This window comes from Galleria mellonella, unplaced genomic scaffold, assembly GCF_026898425.1.
Source record: "Galleria mellonella isolate WM207_F2 unplaced genomic scaffold, CSIRO_AGI_GalMel_v1 utg36, whole genome shotgun sequence".
NCBI classification, from domain to species: domain Eukaryota; kingdom Metazoa; phylum Arthropoda; class Insecta; order Lepidoptera; family Pyralidae; genus Galleria; species Galleria mellonella.
In genome coordinates, this window is record NW_026442086.1 from 7,260,309 (window position 1) to 7,273,191 (window position 12,883).

Sequence of the window (12,883 nt, forward strand, 5' to 3'; positions counted from 1 at the left end):
ATCTAGGAAGCCCAACTTCATCCCTAGAGTAGTAAATTCCAATTCATTTAGAGCTGTATCTACAACTGAATCTTTTAGAAAACCATTTAGTGGCACACAATCTCAAAATCGTACTACAGTTCAAAGTAGGTTTGCATCAAATAAACCTATTAACGAGACAAAGAAACGTGTACAAAATGTACCAGTTGGATACAATAGTCCTGTTGTACCTACACCTAAAAATATCCTTGCAGTTCAAAATAAAACAAAAATAGCTGCCATAGAAAATGTAACAGAAGCAACTACTACAGTTATTACTGACGAAGGGGAAATGCAAACGGTTGATGATGATTATTTATCTATGACGGAATCAACGACTGTAACCTTATCAGAAAATACAAATATACCTGAAGATATTACGTCGACCAATAAGGTTGAAATTGAAACAGCAACAATGGAAATTAGTAAAGATGATTATTTGGAATATACAGTAGATACAACTACATATCCTAGCACACAGGGCTCTACAAGTTATTCTCAAACTATTGCTGAGGAAAATACTTTATCTGATATTCATACATCAGTATCTAATACCGAAACTAACTCACAAATCAGTACTGAAACATTTTCTGAAACGACAACTAATGTTCCCGTAACACCAATAATAAAAACACAATTTGATAAATTATTCTCTGTAAGCAGAGTAGTCGAAGTTTCTTCAAAATTAGACAAACATCGTCTTAACAAAAACAATGAGACTACTCTTATTGAGGAAGGTAAAATAATGGTTGAAAAGAAACCAGTCGTTGATAAGATTGGTGAAGTTAGCCGATTTAGTTTCATAAAAATAGTAGAAGATGAAATTCCTATTTATTTAACTAAACTAGGTCATATTTATCCAGTAGAAAATCTACCAGATAATCCTATACGAATAGATGAAGCACGGAATGCAAGAGCATTAACAAATTTTGCTGAAGCTCCTAGAGAAAATCTAATAGCCTCCGAAAGTATTAACGAGGCTTATAGACATATTAAAAAAGCCACTCAAGATAATTTTGGTAAAGACAGAGTAGAACGAGTTGCAGAAGACGATTTTCTAAGTTATATTAATGAAGACAAGAAATCTCAAAATTCACATGAAGATTTATCGTCATCTAACTGGCAATTTATACCAGCTGCATATGAAAATGAGAAATTGTCACAAAATAAAGCTGCTAAGAGTTTTGAAATAATAACGCCACGCAGTATGCTCACGGACCCCTCTACATTACCATTAGAAGCGTTATTTCAAACAGAAAGACCTAGAACTGCAAAGAAAATAGCTGATGACAGAGAAAAACAGCCATTTGTTGTATATTCTGCCTCACTTCCAACACAAAAAGAAGAAGCGAATATAGTTAAGTTACAAGTTATAAAACCAGAATCAGGTCGAAGTATAGTGACATTTGCAAAAGGTCAAGAATTTAATGGCGCGCCTGCGGTAGACGAATCTACTGTAAAATATCCAGTTAGTATATCTGTATTCTCAAATACTTCTGATGGCATATTATCAACTTCAACTATCACAACCACCAAATCTACCACAACGACTACAACTACAGAAAAAGTTCAAACAAGTCCTATTATCGAGCTTTTGACAAGTACAGAACCTAATACGTTATCTACTGAATCCGAAACAGTGAGCAATACTACCACTACGGACACCCCATCTACAACAGAAATCGTAACTGAAGAAACAACTACGCAAAGAGCATCTCTGTTTGATACTAAACGATCTAAATTTGCATTCCCAAGAAGACCTGTAATTAAACCATCAAATGTGACAAGACCAGTACCGCGTACTTTCAAAAAACCTAACACAACTTCTTCCAGCTTAAACCAGAAACCTTCCAAAACATTTACTCCAAGCGGAAGATATACGTCAAATAGAGCACAGAACGTCCCTGTTGATATAAGAAAAAGCAGTACCCCAAAAAATAAAAGTTTCTCAACCTCAACAGAAGCACCTAGAACGACCACAGAAAGAAGAGTATCTTTCAAGCCAATAAGGCCAGGTTCTCGACCCGCTTTTGTACCTAGAAGAAACAGGACTACTACGCCTCCTACTACGGAATCATGAGAGAAAATTTAATATATGGTTCTTGTTGAACCTGATTTTTCCAGCCATATATTATTATTATATGTAGTAATACTGATTGACTGATAATAAATTTTAAACTATAATGATGTGTTACTCGTTCGTTTCTCTGAGTCTATACTTCTGTAGAAGATACATCAAAATACAAATGTTGGATAAAGTTTACAATGAAATTACATTATATCCAGAATATCATGTTTATTTTATCTATTAAATTTTTATCCAACTTTATTATTAATATGACTTACTTATAATTTTGTTGCAAATTAATTACTTGTATATAAAGAAACGTCTCAATAGTTGTCTGTAGTCATACTTTTAGAGATTCATAGCTTTAACTTAGGTACTTATGTTTAGGTTATTAAGGAAGTTTTTTGTACCAAAAAAATGTATATTATATTAACTTAGTTCGTTTTGGTATAGTAAAGACTTTCGAGTTTACAAATTGTTATAGGTTAGCATTAAGTTTATTTAAAACAACAATAATGTCATTAACCGTTACCGTAATAATGTACATACGTGTGTTAGGATCGGGCATTGTATGCGAATGATATTGTATTGTAACATTAAAAAAACAAATAAACAATTTGTAATAAAGTATTATAATACACTTTTATGTTATTTACATATGACTTACTAGACTTATCGTGGACGATGGAAACTGCATTTTAAAACATTACAATTTAATATATAATTTTTACATTAGTAATTCCATATAGAGTCCTTTAAAAGAAAATATTTAAAAAATGAGTTTGATACATCAACCATATTATTTATACTGTGACAATGTACTTCAATTTTGTATCTACGGTCCTGCAGAAGAAAGTGAAAAAGGTAAGTGATTTTTTTTTACTTTTTCTAATATACATATTAGTAATTAAACGAACTTTACGCGAGAATCAATACATTCGATTATAATTGTCTTTATTAATTAATAAACTATTCAAAACGCCTTGTATTCATACTTATTGTTAAGTTTTTTACTGAAACAAACAATAGGGCAATACTTTGCGAAGACAATCGCTTCACAAACTTAACAACATTTTCCCAGTAATGGGTAAATGCATCTCATTGTATTAATTTTTTAGTCTCTATACTCTTCTAGGTTTTATGACTTAATACGTGTAAACATTGAAAATTGTAGCTAATTAGACGTCGATTACATTATTACTTAACTTCATCAATCAAATAGACAGGTCTGGTTTGTATTGACTCTAATCGATGTTCAACTCTATTTATTATGCTTTATATACAAACCCTATAGACACTTTCTCCTTTCGGGTCCTTGATTGGAAGAAATCCCTTTAAGAGATAAGTGTACATTTTTGCTATAACCTAATATCTATATTATAAGTGAATGTACAAAAGTATATATATAAATAAATTATACACAAACTTTTTAAAGAGAAACATATTGAAAAACAGTTTTGATTTATGATTAGAGAGAAATATGGACTTAAAGACGAAAGGGAATGTTGCAATGGTTTAGTCATTAGGGGAGGATAGACGAAAGAATAATTTCGAAAGAGATTTATCGAGCAAGAATGAATGGAGATGTCGGTAGGGGCCACCCTAGATGGACGTGCGTCGACCAAATAGGCTACGTGCTTAAGGCCAAATTAAAAGTACCCGTAACCGGCGAGCATGCATAAAAAGATTGATAAATGTGGTGGAAGCGAAAGAGGCTTGACTAAATCGAAGCATTTGGGATTCCATTGTTTCTGCCTACCTCAATAAGAAAGAGAAATGAGTTAATATTTTGAATTCTGTATTAGGAACGTAATTACATTTAATACATTTTCTAAAAGTATCAATGTTTCAATATGTCAAAATAAACCAGAGGGAGACTTTGTACGAAAGTCGTTTGCTTGGGTGCCTCTGTCCCATTAGTGTTTCAACCGTAAAGCAGTTGTGTTTGCATGGCTGTGTTTCGGTTTAAAGGGTGGGATATGACAATGAATTTATAGGGTACAGAGAAATAACATCTGAGTCCTCAGGAATGGCAACGCATGGTGGGTATCATGGGCGTAACAGTATACTCTGTAATGTTCATGCTACTGCTCATGTCTATAGGCGACAGTTACCACTTTCCATCAGGTGAGCCGTCAGCTTGGTTGCCATTCTAAGTTGTATAAAAAAAATTAACCTATCTTACTAACGGTTTTGTATAACCATTTTTATACATTTTTAATCTTATTTAACTACCTATCAACGTTAAAATAAAAAATATATTAATTAATGTTTAAAATTCTCTTTATGTAGATATAGCTACATAGGTTTTTGTTAGATTATTAACAAATATTAATTTCTTTGTAGAAAAATATTTTGTCATTGCTAGAAATTGGCTCTTACTAAAATATCGTTTGGTCATTCGCGACTATTAGTCCAGTCGATCATTGATCGATCGATTTGCAGGGGCAACCGCGTGGAGGTCAATCTGATATGGTATATTGATAGCGATGGGGACTAACCTCCCCATTACTAACAATCCCTTCTCTCCGTACTAGAAAGGTTAGGAAAATACATCTTGAAAGCGGTCACACATTACATAATTAACATACGAGTATCTCGTAAATATCGACAACCGGTCGTGAGCTTACGTTTTTCCGTGAAAAATTACATAATTGTTCGAATAAGGTTTAAACTTTAAAACGTATAATATATAGTACTTTATATACTTAAAATATCTAATCTATACCAACAACTTTATAGGTATTACTAGTTTTTACCCATGACTACGTACGTGCACCCGGGATATAAAGTAGCCTACGTCCTTCTCCATATTATATAGTACATGCATGGCCGTAGCTAGGGGCGGAGGGGAGAGGCCATTGAAGGGCAATGACCTACCATAAAAGGCCCAATGGCCTACCTTAAAATGAAAGGCCCCAAAGAAATTAGACAGATTCCTTTTTCGAAGTCATTTAATTATGCCTTCTGCCCTACCAAAAAGTTCTTTTGCTCTACCTTAAACTTAGGTTTAGCTACGGCCCTGAGTACATTTATACCAAATGTTATAGTGATTAGTAAAATTGCTAAGAAATAACAAACAAACTCATTTTTATATTTGTAATATTGATAAGAATTACCTTATCATCCTAGATGGGAGTAAATCGTCAGCTCGATTTATAGTTTGGTAATAAAACCCTTAAAATTGGAAGCAATCGCCGCACGAGTGTTATGCAAGTGCATGGCCCACAAAAGAAAGAAATATGATACAAAGAAAGAACCTTGATACTATGATAACGATAATATGATCATATTCTGCGTAGGCATTTATGATGTTTAGAAAATATGTATAAAGATTTGAGGGCCTACCATGAAATGTTTTCCAACATTTTGGGGTCGGATGCAACACAAATTTGATGTAAAAATTATATAAATACCGTTTATAAATATTAGAAATGTTAAAATATCATTCCTTTGGACTTTTATGGTTAGATTTGTGACGAACGAAATGTTAAGCTCCATTTACTGAGCCGATTTTAAGTATGAACAAAAACACGAAATTCGTAATTCCAAATTTCATAATTTCATATCATGGTAGAGCCCCAGTTTTTATTGGGAGGGAAAGGAATTGTCAGTAATGAGGTCAAATAGCCCTAGTACTAGCAATATACTCTGTCAGGTCGACCTCCACGTGGTTCCTCATGGAGACCATCGTGGTTAATTCTAGTTGAATTCGTCAGGATGGGCTAATTGACTTGCTTTCATCCTCATCTATCGTCTCCCACTGGTGCCCAGCTAGTATATACCGATAGTGCAGGTTTGGTTACTATACCATTATCATCCATTAAAAAAAAGCCCCAGTTTATGAAACATCATGAGGCCCTCGCGAACAATTTTATACGTTGCAGCTACGTTGTTATTTTAGTGAAATCCTGCTTCCATGTTCTAACTTCTAACTCTTACAAAAAGAGTAATTAAAATATGTTTACAATTGTCGAAGATATCAGGTTTTACAATTACAAAAAATGTAACAATTGTTTTAAAAATTTATTCCTATACAACTAGCTCTAATGATTTAGGTGTATGCCTTTTTTAGCATTAGTTTAAACACCTGTCCTCGCACAGTCTGTGACAAATGCCCTTCACTTGTCCTTACTTCTAAAGAACTCAATTAGTACTATGTACCTATCGTACAATATATGAGTTAATACGGTCACAAAAAATATATGTATAGGGGTCATGCGGTCGTTCTAAGTAATAAGCAATACATTTTGCTCTGTAAACAAAGCAACTTTAATGGTGAACATCCACACAGATGTGGTTCCGGTTTAGAATAGGCCACCCCTTTCTTTCCTGTGGATTTTTTTATACAACTTAGAATGGCAAACAAGCTGACAGCCCACCTGATGGAAAGTGGTAACCGTCGCCTATAGACATGAGCAGTGCCTTTAACTTAAAAATTACACTTTTTTGTGTAATTTCTCAAACATTTTATTTTATACAAAGCTTGCCCCGAAAATTATAAGATTTTTTTTAATGAATGGTAATCCCGCCTGTGCTAACGGTATACGCTGGCGGGGCATCGGTGAGGAATGATAGGTGAGGATGAAAAGGTAGGTCAGTTAGCCCATCGTGATGAATAGTCGACCTGTTAGGGTATATTGTTAGCAATGGGACTGATAATCCGCATTACTAACAATCCCTTCCCCCCAATTATGAGAATTAGCCAAATAGGTGTAGCAAGTTCTAATGTGATAAGCGTACATACATTCGACAGTTGATTTTTATTTATACAGATGTACATTACAAAGGTTAGAAATATGTCTATCTTAAATTATGTCAATACACATTGAAAGAAAACGTGACGTGCTTAATGCAACCTACGAAATACTTGTTCGTGATGACTCGGTATCATGGCATCGAATACGGAATACGAATGCTTATTTGTTGTATAAAACTAGTTAACGTTGTAAATATTAAAGCTTAGATACCACTTTAGATGAGTCATCAGCTCGTTTTCCGTTTTAAGTATCATAAAATAAGCTTATTAACAAGCAGAATATATCATCGTCGTAAATAGAAAACTAAAAAAGTCCACTTTTGTAGTTTCAAGGTAATCGCGATTTAACATATTTCTTCCTTTTATTGAAAATATGTTTTAGTAAAAATATCTTCTTTTTAACTTAAAGCTTTTAATTACGATAAAGAAGTTAATAAAAATATAATAAATATCTAAATTTGAAATGTCGAAGAAAAATGTAGTAAATCCCTTAACTCGAATTGACGAAAGTAGGGACAAAAATAAAAAAGTGAAGTAAAAAACAGTAAATTTTAAAACTCGAATTTGCGAAACTAGGATCAAAAATTTAAACATAAAGAAAAAACGGTAAATCTCGAAAATCTAATTGACGAAACTAGGAACAAAAAATAAAAAATGAAGGAAAAAAAGTAAATCCCGAAACTCGAATTGACGAAACTAGAGACGCAAACTAAAAAATGAAGGGAAAAATAGTAAATCCCGAAACTCGAATTGACGAAACTAGAGACGCAAATTAAAAAATGAAAGAAAAAACAGTAAATCCCGAAATTCGAATTGACGAAACTAGGGACAAAAATTTTTAAATGAATAAAAATAAATTAGTTACATAATTTACTAACAATCGCTTTTCCCCTCTCATCGCTTGCTTGCTGCTTGCTCGTCCTAAAGTTTCAATACGAAGTATCCAATTTATAGAGGCTGTTTAGTTATACCTTACGCAACGTAGGGTCACCGGACCATTATGTGGCACAAGACTAGCTGATCATGATCACCTCACGTATCATCGGAATAGTAGATACCTACCTATACACAGTACCTTCTTATTACATAAACGTTTGGAATGTTGATATTGGGCTCGATTCTAAGACGATCTCTCTCTAAATTTAACTTTTAACCTAATATTTTAATTTCATAGTTTTGCGAAATTACCATATTATACGTTTGCGTACAGCGCGGTTTCAGAGATGTTTTCTCCCACCAACGCTCAGGTTATGGAATGAGCTCCGTGTCGAGGTTTTTCCAAGAGACTAAAGTATTGGATTCTTCAAATGGGAGGTAAAGAGGTTTCTTCAGGGTCGGCAACGCGCGCGTAATACCCCTTATTGCAAATGTTCATAGGCTACGGTAACTACTTACTGGGCCGTATGCTTATTTGCCATCTCAGTGATATAAAAATAAGCCTTATTATAGTCCATTATGAACTCAATTTATAATAATTTTGACATAAATCTATTAGAAATTTAGTTCATATTTGTCCTCAGAATAAAGAATTTGATATTATATACAATTTTAACTGCTCCCTACTGAACACAAGCCTCCCCCATTGGGGGGATTTGCTAGAAATTACCACGTTTGGCAGGCGGATTGGCAACTGCAGTTAGGCTTTGGAGATATTTTAAGAAGAACACTGTTGCCCATACCTAGCCCTCTCTTAGCTGCCTCTTTTGACACATACGAAAAAGGAAGAGACGACCACACGACTATGCGATTATATACGTGACAGTAAAATGAAATATTATTTTTAAAGATAAGTTTAAATAAATGGCGTTTTTGTATCGATCTCATAGCCTTCGCATAAATTTTTTAAATAAATATTTATGTTTATTATTATTATATTGCAACCAACTATACAGTTGGCTTCTTCCGCGTAAATTAAGTATTCTATGTATTAATCAAAGATATAGAAAATTTGTATTATAATTTCTATTCAAATTCATTCTGCTGTTTAATCTGTTTAAGCATAATTGTGTAACAAACACACATACATATTTTAAGCCTTTAAATTTTTTAAATAGAAATAAAATTACGAAATTGTATAACATGTTATATGTATGCACTAGCTAATTTTCGCGACTTTACCTATGCGGAATCAGTTTCTAAGTAACCCATTATATGTCTCTCCCAATGTAGCTTACCCTTACCATACTGGTCGAGCGGCACGGTATAAGGCTTTATTCCTATATCTATTTCCTTAAGGTATTCAAATTTAAGTCTTCGCTCGCAGAGTGATTGTGAATCATACATTCTCCCATCGCCTGAAAGGTTTTTGACCTTTCTAAGGATCGCAGTACAAATACATTTTGAATAGCTTAGCCAGTATCATTCACATTATATTTTGTACAATACTAGCTTTTGACCAAAATTCGTAATTCGTTCGCATAGTTTTTGGTACTTGATAGACTTCTACTTTTAAATGGCTTTTTATCGAGATAAAATATACAGACACCTACCAGATTTTAAGCCTTTTGGAACATAATTATGAATGTATACAATTTATTGTTGCGAGGTGCCACAATAAACACATATATATATTCTTTATTGCACTTGTAAGTTACATATAAAATAATCTATTTATAAATGTTGTGAGCAAGGGTAGACTTATCTCTGACAGAGATCTCTTACAGTCAACCCAGTACAGTAAGAAAGCATTTCGTTAGCGGGCAGCTGAAGTGCTACAACTATTAATACATAAACAAATATACAGTTAAACAAAATATTAAAATATATAATAAAATATTACATAAATAAATAAATATACATAATACATACATAAATAAACATACAGACAGACAAAATTTCTAAAAATTATTAGTTTGTCATCTGTTGATTTTATTATGACTTTCACATTAATTTTTTTCAAATATCTTCCAAGTCTAGGTTCAATTTTATTATAAAACTATTTGATCCGACGAACGTCGCTCTGTCAGAAATTATTGAACTTAATTGGGGACACAATTGAATTCCTACAATTAGCCATTAGGAACAGTTTGTATAGAAAAAAGTAAAATGGGATTTCTGCGTATTTTTTGACAATTTTTCTTTTCATAAGAACCTTGACTTCAAAAAATATTTGAATAAAATTAGCAGAATTAATCCAGCCTTTTTCTCGAATTTTGTGCTTAGCAATTCATTAGAATTTATATAAAGTCATCGTCATCATATCTGCCGTTAATTGTCCACTGCTGGACATAGGCCTCTCCCATAAAGAGGAGTTTTGCCAGTAGTTGCCACGCTTGGCAGATGGGTTGACAACCGCAGTTAGGCTTCTGGTGATGTTTTAAGATGAACGCTGCTGTCTAATCATTTCATCATCATCTTATCAGCCCTTAACTGTCCACTGCTGAACATAAGCCTCCTCCTTGGAGATATTGTCAATAGTTGTTACGCTTTTACGATTGGCAACCGCAATTAGGTTTTAGAGATGTTTTAAGACGCTGCTGCCCATCCCTCGCCCTCCCTTAGTCGCCTCTTACAACACCCACGGAAAAGGAAGGGGTGGCCTAATGTATATCGGGACCACAGGGCCATGTCTGTTCTTTTAGAAATATTTGAAAACTCTTTCTTGGCATACACGCTAAAATGGGAATACCTACTAAGCCAATCAATATAATAAATTCGAAAATTTCTGTGCAATAGATGGACATATGTTTGTTATTCTTTCACGCAAAAAATACTGAACGGATTTGAATGAAATCTTGGTACACCGGTAGGTGAAAACTAACTTAGCAGATAAGAATATATACTTACTATAAATACTTACTAATTCACGCAGGCGAAACCGCGGGATACAGCTAATATTATAAATATCAAAACAAGTTTAAGTTAGTTATTGGCCCTTTAGCGCTATAAACATTACGTCTACATATAATTGCATTTTTTATACAATTTCTAATGACTGACAAATTGACGGCCCACCTGATGGAAAGTGGTAACCGTCGCCTATAGACATTATAAAATATATTGGGGCACCTCTAATGCGTTGCCATTTCTGAGAACTATGATTTTATGACGCCATACCTTATAATTTCACTTCTCTATACCATCCAACATGCAAAAACAGTTCTTTGGGTAGAACTACAAGTAGGTACTTATGTCAGAGGTCAGAAGTATAATATAGATGATGGTACAAACTTTCTCTTACACAATTTTTTCAGCGTCGCCAGATTCTCTCTTGTTCTTTTGACTCTTTTGTTGAAAAGGTGCATCTACTCAATTGATGAATTTTAAAATACTCTTTCATTATTTTATGCCTTACTGATGACTTTTAAATTGATTGTAATGTTATTTTTTGACAATTATTATTGGTTATTTTGTTGCTTCATATATTTTTTGTTTTGTTATATTTTACGATATCTTCTTGTCACTTGCAAAAATATTCAACACAATGCAATATTGTAACGAATAAAATAAATTGAATTTGAATTGAATTGATTGAGTACTTTTTTGCAATTGTAGATAAAAAAATTGTATTCATGAAATTGTTAAGAATTATCAATTCTTGGAGAAACAAACGAGAAGAAGTGAAATGGATTTGAAGAGGTTTAGGTAATTTTTCTTGAGTTTTCATGTTTGTAAACTATACATAAATACAATAAAATATATGAATGAAAGTATCAAAACAGAGACTAAGAGATGTAAGAAAGTGTTTTTTTAACAGACTTTAAAAAGAAGGTTACTCCGTCAGTTGTAAACCGATTTGGAAATGTCTTTTTTATCTGAAAGGATACACTAACAAATTGGTCCCATAGGATTTGTATCGAAATCGATTCAGTAGTTTAGAGTTGAAACTAAAATTTTTTTTGTTGTGGAAGTGTCATAAATTATTTCTCTTTGGGGTTACGTAGTGAAAAAATATAAGTTTATGATTGGCTAAAACTTAAATCAATTCTATCGATTTGGAAAATAATATTTGAGCAAAAATAGAAAACAGCATCTGGCAACCTTGCTTTTCCTTTTCTATCATGACGAGACGGTAAAATCATACGATATCATGCCGTACTACGGCACGGTATATTATAAGCAGTGATAGGTTACGTAGGTACTCAGTACAACCAATTATGTAGTCGATATCATCTTCGCAGGCTCACTTGACCTACTTGCAGGGCCGGTTACACTCACCAGTTGACTCCAAACGTACTCTTAGCAAACATAATAGCTACATCTATACTTATAATATCGTTGTATTGACTGTCAACGCAGAGTAGAAGAGTACAGAGTAAACTACTAAGTCTAGAAAGCTATCATTTGGAATATAGGTTTATTTTATAAAGTAAAAAGGGAAACATGACACCATACCAGAGGGAGACTTTGTACAAAAGTCGATTGCTTAGGTACCTCTGTCCCATTCGTGTTTCAACCGTGAAGCAGTTGTGTTTGCATGGCTGTGTTTCGGTTTGAAGGGTGGGATATGGCGTGAATTTACTGGGTACAGAGGAATAACACCTGAGTCCTCAGGAATGGCAACGCATGGGGGATATCATGGGCGAAACAGTATACTCTGTTATGTCCATGGTACTGCTCATGTCTATAGGCGACGGTTATTACTTTCCATCATGTGGACCGTTAGCTTGTTTGCCATTCTAAGTAGCATAAAAAAAAATACGTGCAAAGCTGCGGACTACATTTAGTATTCTAAATATTGCATTGATATTTTTTTTTAATGGATGATAATGGAATGGTAACTCCTTCTGCGCTTACGGTATACGCTGGCGAAGCATCAGTTAGGGATAGGTGAGAATGAAAGGGCAGGTCAGTCAATTCAGCACGATGGTTTCCAAGGTGGACCACGGGGAGGTCGATCTGATAGGATATATTCAGCAATGGTACTGATAGTCTGCATTACTAACAATCCCTTCCCTCATTGCATTGATATTATATATATAATAGATAACTAAACCTAAAACCAACAGACAGCTGAGGAATTATTTTTAAAATATCAATAAGGTGTAAGTTCTCGTCTGTATTTTTCCTTTGTACGTATGTTACCATTGGGGGGTTTT

At 33.6% G+C, this 12,883-nt stretch overlaps 1 protein-coding gene across 3 annotated transcripts in view; it reads left to right on the forward strand.

The window, feature by feature from the left end:
- The window catches only part of LOC113520689 (uncharacterized), a 165,074-nt gene that overhangs the window by 104,936 nt on the left and 47,255 nt on the right, over positions 1–12,883 (forward strand). The window lies entirely within an intron of this gene.